Source organism: Natator depressus, chromosome 11 (assembly GCF_965152275.1).
Source record: "Natator depressus isolate rNatDep1 chromosome 11, rNatDep2.hap1, whole genome shotgun sequence".
NCBI classification, from domain to species: domain Eukaryota; kingdom Metazoa; phylum Chordata; order Testudines; family Cheloniidae; genus Natator; species Natator depressus.
In genome coordinates, this window is record NC_134244.1 from 10,745,041 (window position 1) to 10,768,616 (window position 23,576).

The 23,576-nt window shown below is 43.4% G+C and overlaps 1 protein-coding gene across 4 annotated transcripts in view; it reads right to left on the bottom strand.

Moving 5' to 3' along the window:
- Positions 1 to 16,918, bottom strand: part of SEMA5B (semaphorin 5B) — a 352,197-nt gene extending 335,279 nt beyond the window's left edge. For 3 of the 4 annotated variants that reach the window (XM_074967136.1, XM_074967132.1, XM_074967137.1), the window contains exon 1: positions 16,300 to 16,918. The gene's annotated coding sequence lies outside the window, so the exon portion shown is untranslated. Of the gene's footprint in view, positions 1 to 15,907; positions 16,013 to 16,299 lie in introns of those variants that run through there. The other variant, XM_074967133.1, reaches the window with a different exon arrangement.
- Between the last annotated feature and the right edge of the window lie 6,658 nt (positions 16,919 to 23,576).

Genomic DNA, 23,576 nt, shown 5'->3' on the forward strand with positions numbered 1-23,576 from the left:
TTGCGATTTCAATAGACAAGACAAAGGAAGTATTCATATCCCTACTTTACCGAGGGAGGGAGGGCACTGAGGTAGAGAGAGAGAGAGAGAGAAGTCTAGATTCCCCATTCTGTCTGTCCTCCCCTTGGAGCTGGTTACAACGCCCTGATCCTGCGCCATCCTGACTCCAGGGTAAGTTAGAGCCATCGAGGAGCAGCTCTAATTTATGCCACTAGAGTAAGCACGTCAGAGAAGTAGCCCAGCCCAATAAAGTGCAGCCACAACTGATAGCTAATGAAGATATTTTTGTTTAAACAAAATTCTTTGCTCCTTTACAGTCCATCATCTGGCTAGGCTCAGCCAGAGCGAACAGCTCCAAGAGGAAAAGAAACAAGGACTGTAAGAGCAGGGTAAGTCATGATGTCTGAGAGTGGACGGTCTCTTGGATCTTGAGCACAAATGGGTGTTTGGGAATCAAACCTGACCTACGACAAAGAGGATTCAAGGAGCTGTTGTATCTAAATCGTGGTATCTGACAGACTCTTGTCAGTGGCATCTTTTAGCCCAAGTGCTGTATATACATATTGCACCACCAAAAGGCAGCTGTGGCTGCAGTGGAGGGTGACAGACATAGGACACGCTGCACCATAGTGGCAAAGGAGAATAACTCCAGAGTAAGTTCCTCCTTCCCATTAGAAGTACCACAGGATCTTTACTCTGCACACAGAGTGGACCACACCACAGTTTAAAGTTTTTACCCCTTAGACAAGACAGGCATGCATTCAACTATATTGAACTATGGCTACTACAAATACCATTGCCACTTAGACCAGCTACCGAGCTCAGGAATTGAGTTGTTTCTCCTTCATTACCCTGCTTCCCTAGCCTGAAGCAGGGTGCATGCCTTCATGCAGCATGAGCAGCTGGGGCCGAGAGCTAGAGACTGGGAGGCTGGAAACCTAGGTTCCACTCTCAGCTCTGCCGCTGACTCACTGGGTCACTCTGCACCAGTCCTAGGCAGACAGATTTTCAGAACTGGCCATTGATTTGGGGTGCCCAACTTCAGCTACTGGGCCTGATTCTCACAGATGCCAAGTACCCACAGCTCTCAGAAATTTCAACTGGAGTCATGCGTTATCAGCACCTCTGACAACTGGGCCCTCGTTGTCCAAACTGGGCATCCAATAGGGAGGTAGCACCCAAAATCCCTTTTGCAAATACTGAGCCAGGTCCTCTGCTGGTGTAAATGAGCACAGCTCCATTGATTTCAGCGGAATAGGGAATCAACGGAGCTGAGGATCTCGCCTGTATAACGGGAATAGCAATATCCATCCAGATTGGCAAAGCATTTACGATCCTCCAGTGCCACTAGTACTCCTTTTCTTTCAGTGAAAGGTACAGTACTAATAGGGTTTATTATTAAACTGCAAAAATGCTGCTGTCCTTGTGAGTGCATAACGTACACTTCTCTGTTTTGCAGACCTGAAGCAGACACAGGGGGAAACGTATGCTGCAATAATCAATTCCAGCCTCTCCGATCTATTTGTTTTACAAATGAAAGGAATATTTGCTCAGGAAGCAGGTTTACAGAAGATGAAGAGTGCCTAAGAACAAATGTGATTTAATTATGGACAGATGCAAGGAACATTCTACACATTAAGTAGATTAATTTATGTTCTCTGAAAACACAGGCAAATTTAAGATTGGTACTTGGCTAATAATTTTCTGTGGGGGAAAGAGAAGGCAAGGAAAAGCTTAGAGAAACTAGATCTGTTCATAGAAAATTTATTTAAAGGTGATTTGCAATTCTTTTTTTAAATAATTAAACTTTATTTTTACAGCATCTTTCATATGAACTGTACCCCAAGAGGCTTTACAGAGTTAAAGAATAAAGTTACAGAATTAAACAAGAGAGAAATCAAGAGTTTTAAGTAACGACAAGGTCTGTTTTTAATCACAGATTTGACATGTGACAGAGAGCAGATGAAGTGAGGAGGTAGAGAACATTTCAACATAGCACAATCCAGAAAGGGCTCTTGCACCAAGAGAGGAAGGCATAGAGAGCTGGCCATTCCTAGACAAGTGCTCTGATTATATGTTTACTTGTATCATATTATTCAGTCACTACATGACTGTGTGCTGTGTAGAGAGTTCCAGACAGGGTGGGATTATTGGTGAACAAGGAGACAAAGCTGAAACTCAAGCTTTGTGGAAGCCTGTTTCACTGGGTAAGTAGTTGTATCTGTTTTCCGTAATAAAATCCTCCTATTTGAGACAGACTGTATGTTTCCATAGAACACGACAAGTGTTAAAATGAGTAGGAAAGTAGAGAAGACAACCAAAAACCAAGGGCAATTTTGAATTGGATCCTTGGAGGGTGGCACTCAAGTACAGTTATTCTAAAACACATCCTAACAGCACTTAACTCAGGGTAGTTTACACCTCAGTTTTCAGACTTGTGGGGCATCACCAGCCATGGCTTCCAAACTTCTTCAACAGGAGAGGGGTGGGAAGAGCAGCTATTTGGAAGGTAATTTTTTAGAGATAGCAACTTGATGGCACTGTGAATAGTGGGACAAAACCTAAAGAACAAGTTTGAAATTTATTTTGTTATTGTAAGCATCCCTAAGGCACCTATCAGCATAATATTTGAGCTCACTTTACAGAGCAAAAAATATTTCCCTATCATCTGGAGCAAATATCTCAAGGCCTCAGCACACCAACAAGCAGAATTAGCCAAATTTCTGAGGTGCATGTCAGAAACTCTCTCTAAAGATGATTACTGGAATCATAAACACTTGTGGTCTAATCCTGACCTTGACACTGCCTCCTTCTATAACCCTGGGCAAGTCACTTAATTTCTCTGTGCCTCAGTTTCCCCATCTGTAAAATGAGATTTCCTTTGCTGGAGTTTGTAAAGTGCTACATAATGGCTATGATGTTTTAGTGTGGTAAGGGCACTAGGCTGAATCATATTGCAGGTATTGACCAATTCTTTCTGAATCTTCTTCTTGCTCTTTAAAATCTATTGCTAAACATAGCAAAGTGAGGGTTTTTTCCTTGAAGTTGCTCTCTCTCTCTCGTCTCTGCACTCCCTTTCCCCTCTCCACCCCAAAGAAGTTGCATCTGGTTCTAAAGTCCTTTATGAACATAAACTATTAACTGGAATGCTAGCACATTTCAATATCATTGTACTGCTTGGTTTCATACCAGTCAAGGAGTTTGGAAAAGTTCTTCCTGGCCGCAAATATGGTGATCAGTTAGACCCTGAGCATGTAGCCAAGACCCACCAGCCAGACACCCGGACAAGAATTCTCTGTAGTAACTCAGAGCCCTCCCCATCTAGTGTCCCAGTTTGCTTTCCAGCTAGCTGCGATGTTTGCGGGAATGTAGAAGATTCCATTTTTCCAGCAATGCCCAGGATTTAGCCTGGAAGTGACAGATTCTAGAAAAACATTTTAAAAAGCCTTGATAAGAGGTAAAATGCAGCTAAATCTGTGGGCAAAAAAACAATGCAGATCTAGGGATGGCTACAGCTGCTCCCTTTTAGGTCCATTTGGTGCAGTCCTCTGCCTTTTAGCAAGTTGCTAAAGCAACATTCATTTGGGCAAGATTTGGCCACCACCACTTTAGATTGTAGCCTGACTTTTTACACCGTGTAGTCCATCATTATGTTGCTACATTGAAATCCCATTCTGAAAAGAAAAAAGAAAAAAAGGAGGAGGAGGACCCCAGTTTTCTGGAACCATCCATGAAAGAAAAAAATATATCTAATATAAATGCTTTGTTGCATATTGGAAATTAATAGCAGCTCCTTTTTATCAAATACATGCTGTCGTAGTTGAGCCAACACAGATTGTGGACAGGTCTGCAACTTTTGGTCTTATAAAAGAAGCCAAGGTTTCCAGAAAAGATCTCGCTATACCAATCTGCTTTGAAGTACTTCCTACAATCGTGATAATCTGTTCCAGAAACTGGTCAGAACAGAAAGCACCATTTTAAAGCAGCACATGAAATACATTTCCAAAAATGCTTTCAGTTACCCCTCAACAGCAAATGTTCTTACTTTTTCATCTGGGAAGGCTGGCTGTGATAAGCATGCATTCCCCCCTGATCTATTGCCTTTTAATAGTATCTATCAACTCAGTTGTAACTGAGAAACATGTTAGCTTTGCTATTTAAAACTAATTGGAGACACCTAAATTATGCCATTGCATTTTAAGAGAGACCCTGTCAGGTTAAAAATTCAGGATCAAGTCCTGCCATCCTGACTCAGACAATACTGCGATTTCAAAAGCAAAGAGTGCCTAAGTAAGAACTGCAAGATCTGCACACATTTAAAAGAGCTCAATCCTGTTCTCATTTAAGTCAATGGACACTTTACTGTGGATTTCCACAGATGCAGAATCAGTTCCCTCACATATGTTACAAATAACACAATTATATCTGTAATAATTTAAGACAAACCTTATTTTCAACTCTTTGCACTGCTCATATAGGTTTGGTTTCTGCTATCCTAACTCAGGCTGAAAAGAGCTTTACTACTCTAGTAGTCCCATTGGAATCAATGGGCCAGATCCTCAGAGGATATAAGTTGGGGTAGCTCCATTAAGGTCACTTAATAGTTAATTTGGTCTACTTTGTGTATGAAAGTACAACTCAACGCAAAGAAGAAAGGCAGAATGTGGATCTTGATCCCCCCCCAACCCCCCTTTCAGTTCCATCAGTCTGGCCAGCGAAACAAACAAGACTCATCCATTTCACTTCTGCTTCTAGTCCATTTCATAACTGGGTCTCAAGCTTAAATGTTTGTGGTGCTTGTACCTCTCTTTTTAAAAAGCCTGTTTCCATTGGCTTGTTCTTACACAACCTAATTTTGGAGGGCAAATTTGACCTGACAACATCCCTATATAACCCTGTAACAGATAAGCCAAATACTTTTTAAGGACATATTTGTGTGACACTATAGGCCAAACTGTTCTCTGTTACTCTGGTCCAACCTCAAGACACCAAGGGGTCATGCCAGAGTAAATGAGAAAAGAATTTGGTCTCTAAAGCGTTCATGGATTTCCAAGTCCTTTGAGAGCTCTGTAAAAGGTCAGAGTACCATGCTGCCAGAAAACAAGAAGTTTTCATTAAGTGATAGCATCTTCCTGAACTTAACACTGAGACTATGTTACTTAAAGGAAGGTCGTAGTCCTTAGGCATAGAGTTATCACAGTTTATGCCAACCCAACCAACCTAACCTGGTATTAGATTCATAACTTTGCTTGATCCTGTAAAATCTCCTTCACTGGTAGTCTCATTGAAATGAATAAGACTTCATGCATAAGGACAGACCACTCACAGGAGTCAGTTTTTGCACAAACATGCCTTGTTTCCAATGGCAGCATGACTCATGCTGGCTAGACATTGAGACTCAATCCTCATTTTACACTTTTGTTTAAAATGTCTTCTCCTGAGTGTGCATTTGAGTACTCTTCAGTAAGACGGTGTGTTTCCACGGCTGGGAACAGATGCTCTCAAACTTCCCCATGTCAAGCTCTGCTGATACAACCCAGTCCTGATTTACAAACACTTGCCACTAGCCCAGTCCATCCCCTCCTATAACAATAGAAGGTGGGTTCCCAGAGATACTCCAGCTCTTCCCCAGGCAAATACCTCTGCATCTTAGTCCAGACCTGCTGTTCCATTCTTAGACCTCCAATGCCAATAAGCCCCAATCTTGACTTACAACTTCATCGTTGTACTAGTCCTTACCTTGCCCCCCAGCTCTGCTAAAGCACCTCAGTCTTGACCTGCAGCTCTTTGGTATTCCAGTCCTCCCCACCTCCTATAGATCTGCCACTACACCTCAGTCCTGACTTTCCAGCAGCCTCACTGCGATTTACTGTAGGCCAGCAGTTTTCAAACTTCATTGCACTGTGACCCCCTGCTGACAAAAAAGTTACTACACGTCCCCAGGAGGGGGGACCGAAGCCTGAATGAGCCCAAGCCCTGGGGCAGTGGGGCTCAGGCATCTGCTTCAGCCCTGGCTCAGAGCAAATCTAACACCAGCCCCGGTGACCCCATTAAAATGGGTTCATGAGCCACTTTTGGGTCCCAACCCACAGTTTGAGAACCACTGCTGTAGGTTATTTATCAGAGTGGGGAGAAAAAGCACGTTATTTCAGGAATCAGACGTGTGGTGTAACAGTGGGTCCGTCTCCACTGCAACAACAAAAAGACACAGCAGCAACTCTCAGAGCCCAGGTCAACTGACTCAGGTTCGCACTACAGAGCTAAAAATAGCAGTGCAGACGTTCCCACTTGGGCTGGAGCTCGGTCTCAGAGACCCACCCCCCTTTCTGGGTTTCAGAGCCCAAGTGGGAATGTCTACACTATTATTAGCTCATAGCACAAGCACAAGTCAGTGGCCTTGGGGTGCTGAGAATCGCTGCCACGGGGGGTATATTTGCAGTGTAGCTGTGCCCAGCAAGATCTACTGATGAAAACAGCTATCTAGGTTTATTATTAATGGTAAAATCTTGCAAATCCCAATTCACATGTGGATTCCTTACTCACAGAAGTAGCCCCAATAAAGTCAACACGATTGCTCACGGGTATTAGTTATGTGTGCCATTCACAGGTTCAGGCACTGGGTTTGCAATGAACAATTTTAGATTTGTCACCCCTATGCACACTGTAGTCACGGAACTAGAATAGAACAATCACTTTGTCCAGTTGTCTTTTTAAGTGATTTAGCATTTTGGATGCCTTAGCATTTCAACTTTAAACAGGTTTCAGAGTAGCAGCCTCCGATGAAGTGAGCTGTAGCTCACAAAAGCTTATGCTCAAATAAATTTGTTAGTCTAAGGTGCCACAAGTACTCCTTTTCTTTTTTTTGTACTTTACACAGTGATACTTGGCGGGGAAGGAAGGCATTGTAGCTTTGGCCTTCTTAAAATTAACTCACGCCAGCTATTCTCTGAAGCACCATCATCATCTGTGAAACTGTGTTCAAATGAAGAATCAATAAATAAATATGAAGAAGAAATTTAGGGAAAACAAAGTGCCATTAACATTGCAAGAGTATAATGAACTCATAATTCTCAAAGGCAACACAGTGAAACCCGGCATGAAGCAACCAAAGACAAGTAAGTGTACAGACTTCATTCCAAATCTAAGTTGTTTTAATATTTCAAAGACACATTAGAGGGATCACATTAGCAATACCATGATGTACGGTCCTAGACAAATACAGCAGATAGCTGGTAAATTACTCTCCTGGAAACAGTTTCTGATGGTTAAGAGAGGACATGTTAAGTTTAATAAGATGTTATTTACTTGGTTTTATTTTAATTAAATCTTTATATATCAAGAATACGCTTCAAAATACTGGGCCCAATTCTGCACACCTTTACCTAAGTGAGCAGCTCTCTCTCTCTCTCTCTCTCTCTCTCTCGTAGAAATCCTGTTGATTTCAATTGAATTATGTGGGTGAGTAAGTATTTGCAGGATCATGTTCATTGTTTAAAGGCACAGGACTAGGGTTCTGATCCAGGAAAGCACTGAACTGAAGCACTGACTCAATGGAACTCAAGTATATGCTTACATATGTATGTATTTAAGTACTTTCTTGAACTGGGGCCTAGGAATCATGCGTTCTGGAGTCTCAACTCATCTCTGCCAGTCACTCACTGTGTCCTTTGGCAAGCCACTTATATTTTTGAACCATCAGTGGGAGGTCAGACATCATAATTAATTATTGGTATTGTGGTAACATCTAGGAGCCCCTGCCATGAGTCAGGACGCAACTGTCTAGGTGCTGTACACATATATACCCCTTGACCACTTCATGCTACCAACGTATTTCTTCCCCATTCACCATCACTGGTATTTCCTGGCTACATGTAGAATACTAAATTCATTATTTTTTATTTTAGATATTTAGTTACTAAGGAATTATATAATAGTTGAGATGTCTTACTACGGATAAGCATATCAGACTCAAGACAAATGCCAAGTCTCGTACTTAAAAAAAAAAAAAAAAAAAAAAGCATATGCCCTTGAGATATACAGCGAACCCTGGAAAGGTCACATAGTGGAACGTTATATGGACTGACAGGACATTAATTGATTGTCCAGTATAATCCATCTGATTAAAAAACTGTCTCTCATTATCATTTACAATAACGGTAGAAAGGGAGGTGGGGTAGGAGGGAGAACCTGCGATCACGTTAACAAACTTTTGAGACCTGGCCAATTCTCTTCTCCCCTCATACATACAGGATCAATTAGAGTCTCTGCATGCGTCTATGTCTATTGCATCGTTCCTTCTAGCTGATCAGTCCAGAACGAGCCTCTAGCCATGTCCTGATCTATCGTAGACCAACGTTTCATTTTATGAGGCAAATAGGCAATCTAAACAATTTATGCCTCACCTGGACATAGCACAGCAATTAAACCTGGACAAGAGGCCATCCTTATTCAGCAACCTCCTGTCTTTCATATAGGCAAGAAAAAAACAAAACAAAACAAAAAGTCCAGTTTCAGGTTGACCAGAAAAGAATTTGAGGGTGGAGGGGAAATTTTGGGGGTCAGTCCCCAAACTGAGGAATCAAGTTATTCACTCTGTCCACTTTAGTATATATGGTATCCGAGAGACCATTCCCACCTACCAAATCAGGGCGCTTCTGGCACACGGTCTTGGTTTCAAGTTCATATTGTCTCTGCCTCTCTCGGTCTTCAAGCATCCCAAAGTAGTCCCAGACTTAAATCCCAATCCTGTACACTGATCCCAGTATGGGCAGCCCCCTGTGCTCACTCAGAACCCCTTGAAGTTACTCTACACAAGCACCGAGATCCATCGTGGCGTGGATTGCACCCTCAGCAAGTTTGCAGATGACACTAAACTGGGAGAAGAGGTAGATACGCTGGAGTGTAGGGATAGGATACAGAGGGACCTAGACAAATTAGAGGATTGGGCCAAAAGAAATCTGATGAGGTTCAACAAGGACAAGTGCAGAGTCCTGCACTTAGGACGGAAGGATCCCATGCACTGCTACAGACTAGGGACAGAGTGGCTAGGCAGCAGTTCTGCAGAAAAGGACCTGGGGTTACAGTGGACGAGAAGCTGGATATGAGTCAACAGTGTGTTCTTGTTGCCAAGAAGGCTAAAAGCATTTGGGGCTGTATAAGCAGGAGCATTGCCAGCAGATCGAGGGACGTGATCATTCCCCTCGATTTGGCATTGGTGAGGCCTCATCTGGACTACTGTGTCCAGTTTTGGGCCCCACACTACAAGAAGGATGTGGAAAAATTGGAAAGAGTCCAGCAAAGGGCAACAAAAATGATTAGGGTGCTGGAGCACATGATTTATGAAGAGAGGCTGAGGGAACTGGGATTATTTAGTCTGCAGAAGTGATGAATGAGGAGGGATTTTATAGCTATTTTCAACTACCTGAAAGGGGGGAGGTCCAAAGAGGATGGATCTAGGCTGTTCTCAGTGGTAGCAGATGACAGAACAGGGAGTAATGGTCTCAAGTTGCAATGGGGGAGGTTTAGGTTGGATATTAGGAAAAACTTTTCCACTAGGAGGGCGGTAAAGCACTGAAATGGGTTACCTAGAGAGGTGGTGGACAGCTTTTTAAGGTCAGGCTTGACAAAGCCCTGGCTGGGATGATTTAACTGGGGATTGGTCCTGCTTTGAGCAGGGGATTGGACTAGATGACCTCCTGAGGTCCCTTCCAACCCTGATATTCTATGATTCTGTGATTGTACAAATCCAGCTGTAGAAATGAGGACTTTGTAAAGTTCTCATCCTCCTTTATTAGGAAACCTGTTATTCAACCAGTTTGTTTTCTGTCCTCCGAGTGGTTCTCTAAGACAGGTATCTACCCCTGTGCCATTAATAACTATTATGGTAATTTCATAGAATCCACTATTTGACCAATATGTTAGAACACTTTTGGTACCATATAAGCAACTTCCATTCTGTTATGTTTTGAAAACGTTAAGTAAAATTAAAGCTATTTTTAAATTTTTTAGTACCTTGCATTATCTTTGGATTAATTATTAAATGAAAATATTACTATTAAAATGAAGCACATGGAACATATTACATCTATCACAGCTAAAAAAAGAACCTTAAGTCTATGAATGGATGTAATTCATTCATTGATACATGCACCACAACTCCTCCAGGGAGTTTCACAAATTCACATGATCTGTCACAGAGCCGGATTTTGCATCTGAATCTGTGTTAGATATAAAATGTGTAAAATCTCATGTAGCCAGACACAGTTCCCTCTTGGCTACCCAATACACATCTTAGGAAGCATAAATTATTACAGAAAGTGGTCTGGAATAAATTACGCTGAATAAACTGATTTCGGATCCACCTGTTTCAGCACGTAGCAAATGCATTTTGCTAAAGCCGTACGCTTTTATTCTAACTGAGGTTTTTTTGAGAATTGTGGCATCAGCAATCTGGAAGATATGAGAGTTTAAAGGTTTGTAATTTTTGAGAATAGCAAACTACTTGTGGATCACCCACTTAGGGCCCAGTCCTGGAGTCTTTACTCACATGAGCTATAAGCTTCAGTGGAACTGCTCCACTGAGCAAGACCCGTAAGCAGCATCTATGCCAAGAGCCCGATCATACTAGATGCTAAGCACCTCCTACAAAATGCAGAGACACCTAGACCACCAGTAAAGGAGGGCCCATCAGCACCTTGAAAGATCCAATCATAGCACACTATTCCAAATTTTGGAAACTGTCTCAGGGATCTAAAAGCAAGATCAAGCCCTTGAAACTCAACAAAATATCTGGCAGAGACCAAATACATTAATTACAACGATTCTGAATTGTAAGCTGTTGCATTCCAGCTAGTCACATGAACTGGAATGTTGCTGCACAATGGATAAACCTGAACCTTTGTAACTGGCGCATTGCATTGGGAATCAATTTTTTCTGCCTCCTTCAAATAACCTTACAGTCAAAAGTACATTATATTTTGAAACTAGCAAGTATATAGACATTTAGTCAGCTGTATGACACAGGGGAGGGGGGGAACCCTTGCTCATTCTGCAAACCGCTACTTAATGAAAAACCAATCAGAATTACACAGTCATCTTATAAATGCTCAGTGTGGTCACAGTCAATTGGGGAATTAAACTTAGCAATCGGCATGATTCTTCGAGATCTCATTTAAAGCTCGCTAAAATAAATAATGAAAAATACATAGGCCCTTATCCAACAAAACACTTACGCACCTGCTTAATTTTAAGCAATTGAGCAGTCCCATTGCTGGATGGGGTCCAGATTCTATAACTTGGTAACATATTTCATGCATATTTACCCAACAGATTTATACAACTATTAAAAAAATAATTTAGATCATAGACACACATTCCAGAACAATGTAACAGCTCCAACCCATCAGTGTTTATACACTGGTCAGGTGACGTTTGTTAAAAGCACAGAATAATTTATATGGTCATTGAAATTTGCAAATTTCTTTCTCCCGGTGTCGGACATAGACCCAGTCCAGCAAAGCACTGAAGAACATAGGTAGCTCTCTGAGCCTGTGGGCAATCCCACTGAAGTCAATGGGATTTCTTACATGCTTAAAGTTACATGGGTGCGTAAGAACTTTGCTGGACTTGGTTATAGGACTTGAACCTGGAATAGAGGGAAACAACAAGGATAGACTACTCTACATGACAGTGAAATTATAACCAAGGTAAACCCCCCACTCTTCCACCAGTATCCATAATGTGCAAGGCGCTGTCCACAGAAATAGGAAGACATTGTCCCAGCCCCAGAAAGCTGCAGAAATCTTTCCTTACTCAGGTAATACTCCCATGAAGGCTAATGAGAATTTTGACTAAAGACAGAGAGATTGAATGCATCTATCACACGCAACATGTAGCTGCCCAGAAAGAAAGAAAGAGAGGGGAGCACAGAACTACAATATATCCATATGCCATTATGTTATCATACCTTGCTGTATAAGCGTGTTTGTTTTTTCTTCGAAGGGAAACAGATTATTAAAAAAAAAAAAAACTGGTATTTTGTTCCCACTTCTGGCTAGATATTCTAGAATGCAATCTTCAGAGTTATGTTAAATGTTACAGTGGGGCCAGCTGAACAGTGCTGTAACACTTTGAGATAGTCTCTTGCAGTAAATCAGAATAATGCGAGTTGGAAAACTGCAAATTCACCACTGCACAGAGGGTCAGCGAAAGGTCTATGTATCTCTTAAGCAATATTTTGAGATCTTCTTGGAACTTAAGTGCTGAATGGGGCACAGGGGCAAACTTTACCTTGAGAGAAGCTTTCCAATTATCTCCAACCTTATCTGTGCTTGATTTTAAATAACAAGCATCACCTTTTATTATAACGTTATCAAATTGCTGCATTTTGTGCTTCATTTGTAAAGCAAGTCTTAAGAAACATAAGAGAAATATTAAAGGCAGATTGTCGACTTAAACTTGGCCCAATTTTGGGGGGGAAAAACAACTCTTTCTCAAACCAAGGACTGATATAAATCATGGAATCATTTCTAAGATGTTTTTTAATAAATAAACATTCCTCTTCATTATTGGAAACCCAAACAGTACAGCCTTATGAACCTTGGAACCAGCTATAAAACATATGTAAAAACTAGCTTGATTGATTTTTTTCTTTGTCCAAATTCAGGAGAATGCAAAAATTAAACAAAAAGAAAAACAGTGACGTACATTTGGATTTGTTTATCACTTTTAATTATCTAAAAGTCCTAGTAACAGATAAACGTGTATTTGGCGACTGATGCTTTTATACTGGTAGTGTTCCTTTAACACTGAAATATGTCACATTCCGTTTTAGAGCAAAAAGGTATGTAAAATCATATAAAGACTCCAACTATGTAAGTAAAGAAAAGGTAAAAAGTATTTAATGCATTTTTAAAAAACATTCTGTATGCCTGATCAATATATTTCCCTAGGCTGAAAATAAATGAGTTCTTCTAGGAAGCGAAGGACAGAACAAAATGTCCATTTCTCTTTCTAGTATGAAAAGCAGTGATATAAATGCCCTCAAAGTAATTTTAATTAACTGTAGTCCAAACCTAGGGCTTGATCCTGCTCATGGAGATCAATGGGAGTTTTGCCTTGCCATGGACTTCAATAGGAGCAGGATAGGGCCCCTGTAGCTGGTGTTTTCATAACTGTCAGCCTTCTTAATAGGAAGAAAAGTGGCTTTGCAACCATATGATATTATTTTTAAGCCAAAACATTTCACTAGAGAAATTTAGGCAAGTTACAAACCAACCTAGTCATAAGCTTGCTACTTCATGCTTCAAATACTTTTGAGGACATCTAACAGTGAGGGCTTTGATCATACAATTTTTACTCAGGTAAGTAGTCCTAATGACCGTCAGTGGAACTACTCACCTAAGTAGGGGCTGCAGGATCAAACCCTACGTTACCAGGTACTGGTAGGAACGGCAAAAGTTAATGCCCAAGGCAGAAACTCAAACGCACAGTTCCGAAGAGTGGATTTCTTTGTAGTATTGTTTGATACTGCCCCCTTTTGCCCAACAACAAATCAACAGCCTAGACTCCAGACAAAACTTTGCATGACATGCTATTGTTTTCAGTAAAACATGATCATGCAAATGATCTCATTTAACCCTGACATTGCTGCAGCTCGGCGCTCTAAAGAGAGATTATTAATCCGGGCTACATAGCACTGCTGTTCAAACCTCATTTAAAACCTGGCCGCAATCTGCCAGGCAAGATCCTTTTAAAATAGAAAACCCTTCAGCGATATTCTTCAAGAAAATTTCCTCCCTTGGACTAAGCGCCTGGGGTCCCATCCTGCTTCAATTTAAAGTGACTTAAATGGGAGTAATACCTGAGTAAAGACTGCGGGAACTGAGCCCCAGCTCACCACGTGGAGCGAAAGGGAGGTCAGGCAAGACCAGCAGACCTTTTGAAATTAAGAGCAGGTTTTATTTTATTACGAAGCAGCTACGTCCCAAGACACCCGCAGTGTCCATCAATCTGTGGGCACTTCCAATTCAGCCATCCCCGGGCTATCTTTTTGAGGCTGTATATATACACTGGTGGGGCCACCTCGCTGCAAGTCATTCCCCCTGCCCATTCCCCTTTGCCCAGGGCCCCCCGCTTCAAGCTTTTGTCTTCCGATCTGACCTCTCTCGAGCTTGCCCCGTTTCTCCTCTCTGGTCGCCCGAGCGCTTTCCGGGGGTCATACGAGGGCAAACGTTGTCAATTGCCCTAACCGAACAACAGGAGGGTGGGACAACAAACAAAGCCAAGACCCACATTCTGTATGGCAGGAGCCCCTGGACTACTTCAGGATTAACATGTCCCTGACAGGCTGAGGACAAAAAACTTAATCTCTTTAAGGACAGAAAAGGGGGAAATCGCCCCCCTCTAAAACAGCATAAGGCATAACACGCACCGCAAAGGTTCCCTACTGTATTCTGCTTTATTCATCACTCAATCCAGTTCTGGAAGGACAAGTTTTAGCCGGAGAGTTTAGAAGAAGGAAAACATGCATGATTCAAGCAGCTGTTAAGAAAAAAAACAGCTATTTTAAAACCCTGAGTAATCTGGTTAAATATCAGCAGGATTTTCCTTCTTGCCACCCGCCTTTCTCTCTGCAGTTTTAGACTAGAGTTTTCTCCCTTGGGTACCTTATAAATCAGGCATATAGCCAAGTTAGCGCTTCTCTGGAGGAACAGTAGTTTGTTCCATTTATGCGGTCTCCCTCCTTCTTGCCTTTATTCGCCCATCTTTTCTAATGAAAACAGCAATAACAACATTTGCCATCCGTTCAGTAAACAAATCCTGAGAAGGGGGTGGGTGGAAGAATCACAGCCCAGTTATAACTTTTTGCTTTAGTTGGTTTCTCTCCTGTTTGCAGAGCAATCGGCCCAGGGTATCAGCTTGTATCTGAACCCACCCAAAGGCGCGGAGATCAAACCTATTGCAGCCTAAACAAGAGTTTGGGCAAACAAAGATAAACAAGGGCGTGAGCATTCTTGCTTTAGAACAAGCTTAAACTTCACCAGAAGCCCCCCCACCCCTATAAAACAATTAAAGGGAATCTCACATGCTTGCAGGTTTTTTTTTTAAGTGCAGGAAATAATTTAAAACCCCAAACAGAGCGAACAGTGTACAAGGAACCATATAAGTGTACTTCTCCCCAGTTACTTCCCAGCAGCGATCTAAGCCCATAAATAAAGGGACAGGTTTAATAACAAAATAATGTGGACTTGACAACCCCTTTAAAATATCCTCAGACTCCCCCCCCCCCTTTGTTTGTTTTCTTTAAGGAAACTAACACTGTCTGGGCGCTTATGCTCCCCGTCAGCACCCTGTGGCAGGTGGGAAATGCCGGAAAATACAGATCAGCAACTTTTGGTGGGTGGATGGGTGTGCGTTGGCTCGGCAAAGATTTGTTTTAGGTTCCCCCCCTCTGCCCCCACCACCTAAATTTCCAACAATACACGAAACCAAGGAGCCGTACAAGGCTCTCCGGTTCCCTCTCCCCCTCCGCTTTTGATCTTCATCAGGACGTGAGCTGAACGTTAATGGGCCACCCCTACCACAAAGACAAATTACCATCTGGGGGGGGGGAGAAATCATTCATCCCCTTTTCCTCCAAGGTACCGCACTCCCCTCCCTCCCCCCGACACACACACCCCCTCCCGCTCTCTGCAGCCCTGGTGAGCGGATTTAGGGGGAGAGTGGGGAGAAAAAAGAAATCACTTCCACAGCCGCCTCTCCTAGTTAATTTCCTCTCCAGCGCTCCGGATCCCCAACTGCAACCCCCCCCCCCGCCAGCCCTACAGCCGCCGGCGGAGAAGGAGAAGTGAACAGGGACCGCAGAGCCCCGAGACACCCCCCCCAGTACAATGCATCCCCCCATCACCTCGCCTCCCCTTCCCCGGGGCGCCGCGAATCGCCTCGCACCGATCCCCGTTGCTGCGGCAGCCGGAGCCAGAAGGAGGTGAAGCTGCACAATAGCTGTTCTCCGAAGACCCCCCCCGCCGCCCAGTCCGGGTTTCCGCCGGCTTCGCCATCCTTTCTCTTAGGCACAGCCCCCTCTTCTCCCATTCACCCCACCTCCACCCCCGCACGCACTGAAGTTGCTAAAGTTTGCAACTATGCCCCCTCCACACACACACACACACACACACACACACACACATCTCCTTTCTCACCTAAAACAGACAGCGCCGGGGCAAAGAAAGGGGGATAATCCCACACACACACCCCTATTGGATGGCTCGTACGGACTATGGGGGGGGGGCAGTCACTCACTTGCACATCTTGCTCTGGATCTGCAGGGTGCGGGGGGGGAGGCAGCTCAGGCAAGTCCACTGCTTCTGAGCCACCCTGGTCTCCCAGGCGAGAGGCTCCCAGCAAGATCCCGGTGGTCGGCAGCGGGTTCTCGGGAGTGAAGTCGCCCCCGTCCCTCCTCTCGCTGCCTTCCACCCCGGAGCAGCCCGGCAGCTCCTATCAGGAGCGCTCCCACTCTTCCCATCAGGGAGGAGGAAGGGGGGGGGAGCCAGGGGCTGGCAGCCCCACTCACACTGATGTCAACTAATATATTCAAAGTTCAACAGGGCATTTATTTACTCGCAGCTCCCTCTCTTCCTTCCAGCACGCACAGAGGATCCGCTCCCGCCTCTCGTTAGCGGCTCGCCGTGCAGCCAGCGCCTTCCTCCGTAACCACCCTCCAGGAACCCGGGCTCCCGTGCATTTTAAAAAAGCTTGCAAGCGATACCCACGTTAGCCGTTTGCACTGGGGCTCGCTCGCCTCTTTAATAAAGCCGTTGCAATATTTGTCCTCGCCTTGTCTGGCAGGCACAATGCCTGCCTTGTGTGCGTTTGCTGAGGAGCTGTTTCTCACGGGCTTACCAACTGCATAGCTGGGTATTTTCGCGTGCAAGCAGTTTGCAAGCCTGCGCGGTGCAGGAGTGAATAGCCGAGGGCATAATACAAGCCCCCGGCTAGGAATGTTTGCATTTAACCCTTTAGGCGCGCAGCATCGTTTGCTGCCTGGGTAAGGGGGTGGCGGCGCAGGGGGGTGCTGTTTGGTTGCAGAGGTTTTCTGGAAGCAAGCGAAAGTGAGAAGTTTAAACTTCGGCCCTGGGAAATCTTCAGAGCAAAGCGCCTTAAGAAGCAAAGGAAATGCACACAGACAACTCACTCCCTCTCTCTTCTGAGTGTCGTTTCCACGACCGGAGCTAGCAAACGAGTTCAGTTTGGAGGGAACCCTGAAAACACCCCACCCCACCCGGGCAGTAAGGGACTAATCTGTCAGTCAGCTTTGGTCCAACATTTTGGGCTCTAGAGCCATAGATCAGCCTTTTAAAGTTCCTACAAAATCTAAGACCAGTAGAAATGTCTCCCAAGAACGTCCCATTGAAATTGCTTAATAAACAAATATTTCCTTGCAGGGATTGCAACCCCCACACTGCAGCTTGGTGAAGCATTAGGAGGTTATTTGCTTTTTGGCAACGCCCACCGCACCATGGATTTATCTGCTTTGTAAAGCAACAAGAAGGTAGGATTTCTACCCCAGTGAGCTTGCAGACTGGCAGATAGAGGGGAAGGGAAAGTGGTTATGGTGGTGTTGCCAGGGCGCAACCCCATGCTCCAGATGTCTCTAAACCTCCAACTGTCAGAAGTTGGGACTGGACATGGGATGGATCACTTGATAATTGCCCTGTTCTGTTCATTCCCTCTGAAGTGTCTGGCCCTGATTACTGTCAGAGACACAGGATGCTGGGCGAGATAGACCATTAGTCTGGCCCAGTATGGCCACTTATGTTAATTGCCCTTGCTAGGTGATAATGTTTTAATATCACAATGAGGTGAGTGTGAACCACAGGGATTTATCTCCAAGTGCCTCCAATATAGCCCTAATCAGCCAGTTGGTTTCCTTGTAAGGTGCCATCTTCCAAGAGAATCTTTAGAATGGTTTGAATGCAAAGAGAATAGTGGCCGGCAAGTGAAATGAAATTGACTGGTTTGTTTTCTAGAAACAAGATAGGGTAGGTAATATATTTTATTGGACCAACCTCTGTTGGTGAGAGAGAGACAAGCTTTCTAGCTTACATACATCTCTTTTTTAGGTTTGCTTTGTTTTCATTATTCTAAATTGATAGAAATACAAAGTTAAAAAAACCACTGGTGAAAGGCAAATTAGATTTTTACAATTCTTTCACTTTTAATTCTCTGAGGTGTTGTTAGTAATATAGGTGAGGACATTTGTTTTATTTTTTAAATATATGATTTAATCTGATGGTATTCATTTAATAGCTGCTGCATCTTACATAGATTTAATAGAGATCTCTCAAGTACTGTTTTAGGGCAACATTGGGCTATCTAGAAGCAGCTGGTAGTGGCAGAGTGTGCACATCATCAGTGGAGATACACACACAACATTGTGCCAAACAACACAAACACAGTACCACCAGAATTCTGTGGGCAGCAGGCATGGTAAGCACCCTGCAAGGCTAGCCAGTGCAGCGGAGTGGTTAGGGCTGTGTTCCCCTCCATTCCCTCTCACTGAGGCCAATAATTGGGATTGTGTCAGAGCCCTGCACACAGCTGCAAGGAAGTGAGGGTTGGGACAGGCTCCTTGAACCCTGCTCCTCCCCCCTGCAGGGCACAGGTAATCTAGCCCTTAATAAGGGTAGACTCCAGCTTCCATTGAAGGCATTGGAAAACTACCCAGGCTGCAGTGCAGCCCAACCCATACTGAACAGAAGTTGATCTGAAAGTGCTATTGCTTGTGATCACACCCTAAACAATATCATGGTGCACATTTTCCCAGCATGCTCAGTGTTAGGAGAGTTTACTTCAAGACAATACAGTGGCGGTTTTCCTGTCACTCCTTATCTGCAGAGTTTACAATAAGCTTACACTGCAATTGCATTCACTGGGGAAGTAAGGGGAAGGGGATTTACCATTCCTCATTTCAGTGTAACTTAGGTGTTAGCACAGACAGGCATTATTAATACAGCATGGCACATTTTGTTAGAGCTGAGGTTTGCCCCAGTGTCCTTGTCCAAAATTCCATGCCCTTATGGTTACCCACCTATTTAACACCCTCCATCCTAGAAGTGGTTGCATCTCCTTAGTGCTATATGTATATTGCCACTCCAGGATCCGTTGCCCTGAAAATCGGTACCTATGGCCCTAAATAAAAATGTAAAATTATTAACAGATTGATATTTACATTAGTAATATGTATTTCTTAAGATGTTTAGCTGAAGCTGTATAAAGACAGTACGATAAATAAGTAACTATAGTAAAAAGAAATACATCAAGGGGTTTTAGTGACATTACAGATTACAAGATGAGACCCTCAGTCACGTATTTCCAGAATCCCAAAATGGAATTTTCTTTCGTGGCAGTGTTTCAATATATATATATATGAAACTGTTTCTATTCAATAGACTAATCAGTCATACTGATATTGTCAGTATGTTATAGCTATATAAACAGTGTGATTGTAGGATGTCTCGTCAATGCTAATATGACTATACAGCATGTTGGAGGTGGGTGTTTTCAGAAATCATATCTCAGGAAAACAGCTGTATAGATCCACTGATGTAGTCATCACACAATAAATAATAATCTGCCTATTCTTTGCCTGCTCTAATTCTTTGTCCTTCTGTAATCCTGTTACTATTTAACTGTCATTGCATTCTTTAACTCTGAAAAGCATTTTGCAGTACAGTTTGTATACAAAAAATCTTTATATAAAGCTATAGGTATAGTATTTTCAATCTGACTTCCTTTCAAAAACTGAGATTGGTTTTTGAGGGGACTGGTACTTTTAAAACCATTTGGATTGTTTTCTGATTGCAAATCTATTGCAATGCCACAATGGGCTCCACCCAAAGTTATACAAAGGGAGTAGTCTTGATCTAGTCCTCGTGTAGAATATATTGTTCCAACTGCCCCATAAACCTCTCCTTCCTTCCCTGTTCATCCAGCCTGGTCCACTCTTAGGATCTGATTTAATTTGGAAGGGATGGGTTAGCTGTTTAAGCCTCAGGGCTCAAATGCTGACACTCCCTGCAACTGAAAATCTAAATCCCAGAAGAGTCAACTAAAACTTTCTTTCTTGTGAGGTATGAAATTTAAGTACTGAGCAGTGTCTTGTGTGTGGATGTTTATCATAAGCCCTTGTAAACCAGGGTCCTCTCTGGTCTCTTTGAACATTAAAGATCCCATGGCACATTTTTAAGGGTGGAATTCTCCCCTGATGTCCTTGAGCAAAATTTATCCTCTGTTACTATTGTGCTACCTTTCACCCAAAAGGTGGTGGCAATTCAGTGGAACTGTGCATATGTAAGTTGTAGTGAGCTTTGGGACTAAAAGTATTGTATAAAATAAAGCATTGTAACATTTCCATGGCTACCTAGAATTTCATGGTTGTCACTTTGCTGCAGATCATGGACTCTTGAAAGTTCATGGTGATGGCAGCAGGGATGAAACTTAAATCTTCCATCCCTAATGCAGAGGACCCTATCTCTTGAGTTAAAAGAGAATCTCCATTAGCTGATAGCATTATAGGGCCAATGACACATGGTTGTTCAATTCAGAGCAATGAAATGAATAGTCAGGCTATTACAATATTATTTTTCACTTGACATGATGTACAATCAGTTTTCTGACCTCAGAATCCTAGCCTCTATTCCAGGCCATTATACAGACTGTATCAGGGCTGCTTTTCTGTGACTTTACAAGAAAGAGCTCTCACTGGCCAGACTTTGAACTGTTACTATTTATACTGACCACAGGCCTCTCCCCCAAAGAATCTCCCTGCAGGACTCCTTTGTTATGGGGACTGGTGTCTGGGATGAAGACCTTTCTTCTGTGTTTTCTCTTCATCTTCCAGCACCACGTTCCTTTTCTCCTTATTCCTCCCTTCTCTGGATTTCTTCTTCTGGACTTCACCTTCCACTGCACGCTATCTGAAATACCCTGTACTGCATGCAGATGTTTGACAGCTAAATTAAGGACAGATATTACAAAAAGGATTCAATCTGGCAGTTGCATATTCCTGCCCTGCATCTCCCCCCAGAAAAGCGTTCAATGTGATTTTCACCACTAGGTGGTGCTGATGCATCCTGATGCTCTCTTGAGTATGGCACAGAGGAGGGACAGATTGCCCTGGAGAATTCACGCTCATGGGGATGAGTCCATCATCACACGAGCAACAGTGAGGCTAGAGGAGCACATGTTTAGTCACAGGGTGTAGTATATAAAATCTGAGCCCTGTATACAGTAGATGAGTTGCATATTCTGTCTGAGGGCCCGCATGGCAAGCCAGCGGCCTGGCCTCAGGTATCCCTCCACCTTTATGTCCCTTTGAGGGTGGCCAAGGGTTGGGATAGAGGTGCAAGCCAGGGAGACTAGGGCAAAAAAATCTTATTGCTTAGGACAAGGGAAAGGGCTGCTTGTGCAAGTCTAAGTGTTGCTGCCTGGCACACAGGGCTGGGGAGGCAGGGTCATTGCCATCAGCCATAGCCCAGCTGAACTGTCTGTCAGTGGGGACAGTGCCACAAAGTGGACCAAAGGGAACTGAGCTTCCTCAGGCAAGAGAAGGAGGGCGAGCTAGCAGATATCAGGCACACAAACAGAGTCTTGGGAGAAAAAGGGAGTGGAATCAGAAATGCAGTGCAGAGCCAGCCTGAGCCTCCTTAGAGCACGTGGTCTGTTCGTGCTCTGATCAGAGATCTGCGCTGAGTGGGGAGGGGAGAAGTTGCATTTAGGTTTTTCAGTGACTGCCAGGTAGTTCAAAGGCAGTAACCATTGCAAGAAATGCAGCTACAGTGTCACTTTCCAGCCAAGCCAGAGTAGGCTGTGTAATGTCTGTTGGAACATAGGGAATTGGTCTGTTTGTAAGTGAACTGGCTGGCCAGAGCTGCTCCAGCACTTCAGTGCGTTCAGCTTAGTCACGCTAACTGGGACTTCAGAGGCAACGGCAAATCCACAGAAAAGTCTTGCCATTGGCCTTACCATCTGGATACCAGATTCGCATGCGGGTGGCTGCTCTTGGTGGTTTCAATGCTGTGACTATGTGTATTGGCCTAGTGATTTTTAAAAAAAAAATTGTCACTCTGCCATAATGGGCTGGACCACTTCATACATATTGAGAGAAGAGGAAAAGGAGTGTGGTTGCATTTAAAATTACTCTTAATACCATCAAATCCACATCAGCATGCACATGTTCACCAGCAGGCCACCTGCCTTTCAGGATCAACTTCTCTTACCCTTCTCATGGTCCTCTAGTGCGGCAATGGGAGAATGCGGGTTTGCCACAGTGAACGTAATCAAAACAAAGCAGTAGCAAAGCAGTAAGACTGAATGGCCCAATTGGCCTGCTGTCTACATCTCTGCTCTTTTAAAAGGTGAACGGGGACCAAAATGTATTTCTGAATGCATTCGCAGTGAGCACTCAGCAGCACGCCGTGCTAGTGAAGGATGAGCACTTGCCTGAATGATCAGGTCTCGATTTCATGTCACATAGCCATTATCCATAATATTTAGGTATAGGGATTTTTGCTTAAATTTGAAATAAGTTATCATATACTCTCTGTTGCGGCTTACAGTCTCAGACTGGTGGCAACATAACTTATACTAAACGGAAGACAAAGCTAAAGATATGATCCCAACTGAGAGTCAGGCAGGCACGTTGAAAGTAAGAGAATAAAAATTAAAAGCCCTGGGGATAGTAGTACAAACGGAGCCAGCAGCATGCAGAGAGGCCTTTAGATAATTACAGCAGCACCTGTATTTCAATTACTCGGAAGATGAAGTGAAAGCTTGAAAACTGGAAAAACCTGTTTTCTTGTCATACAGCCAAATTAAGTTTAGATGCCCAAGAACAAGTAATCTGCCATTTTTCCATCCTGAAGCCAGGTACTGTTAATTATCAATGTTCATGTGTCTATTGGTGTGATAAGGCAGGCAGGTGTCAACGTTGCTCATACAGGCAAGACCTTGGGACTGCTGAGTGTCTCTGGCTGAGAGATGGGGGGAAAGGATCATGGGTCTGTCTCCATAAACAGAGAAGCTAAAGGATTTGTGGACTAGAAATTGATTTGACCATGTGTCTCATGTGTGACCTGAGACATATGCCATTGTGTGGTGAGTATCTGCATTACTACAGCTCTCACAACACACAGTAGACAATCATTTGCTGCCAGGTAAAAAGGAACAGTGAAAAATTAAGTTATAGCAACACCACAGTAAACTAAATGGTTCAGTCCCACATTAGGAACCGGTTTTTCAGCTCTAGCTCTGAGCCCAAGAGATCAGATAAATTGGAAACAGTTTCTGCTTTGAGACTGGAAAAATAAAACCAGACTCTGAACTCATTTATTTTACCAAGGATAACTTTATCACAGGGACTGAAAAATTCATTGTGGGACCCTCTCCAGGGTTAGTCTGGGGGCCCTATGTCTCATTTGCTACAGAATTTAAGCTTTCAATGAAAGGCACTGTGGTTGGGTGGATAAGATCATAGCGATAAACTTGATACAAAAGAGTCAGAATAGAATAGAGCAGTG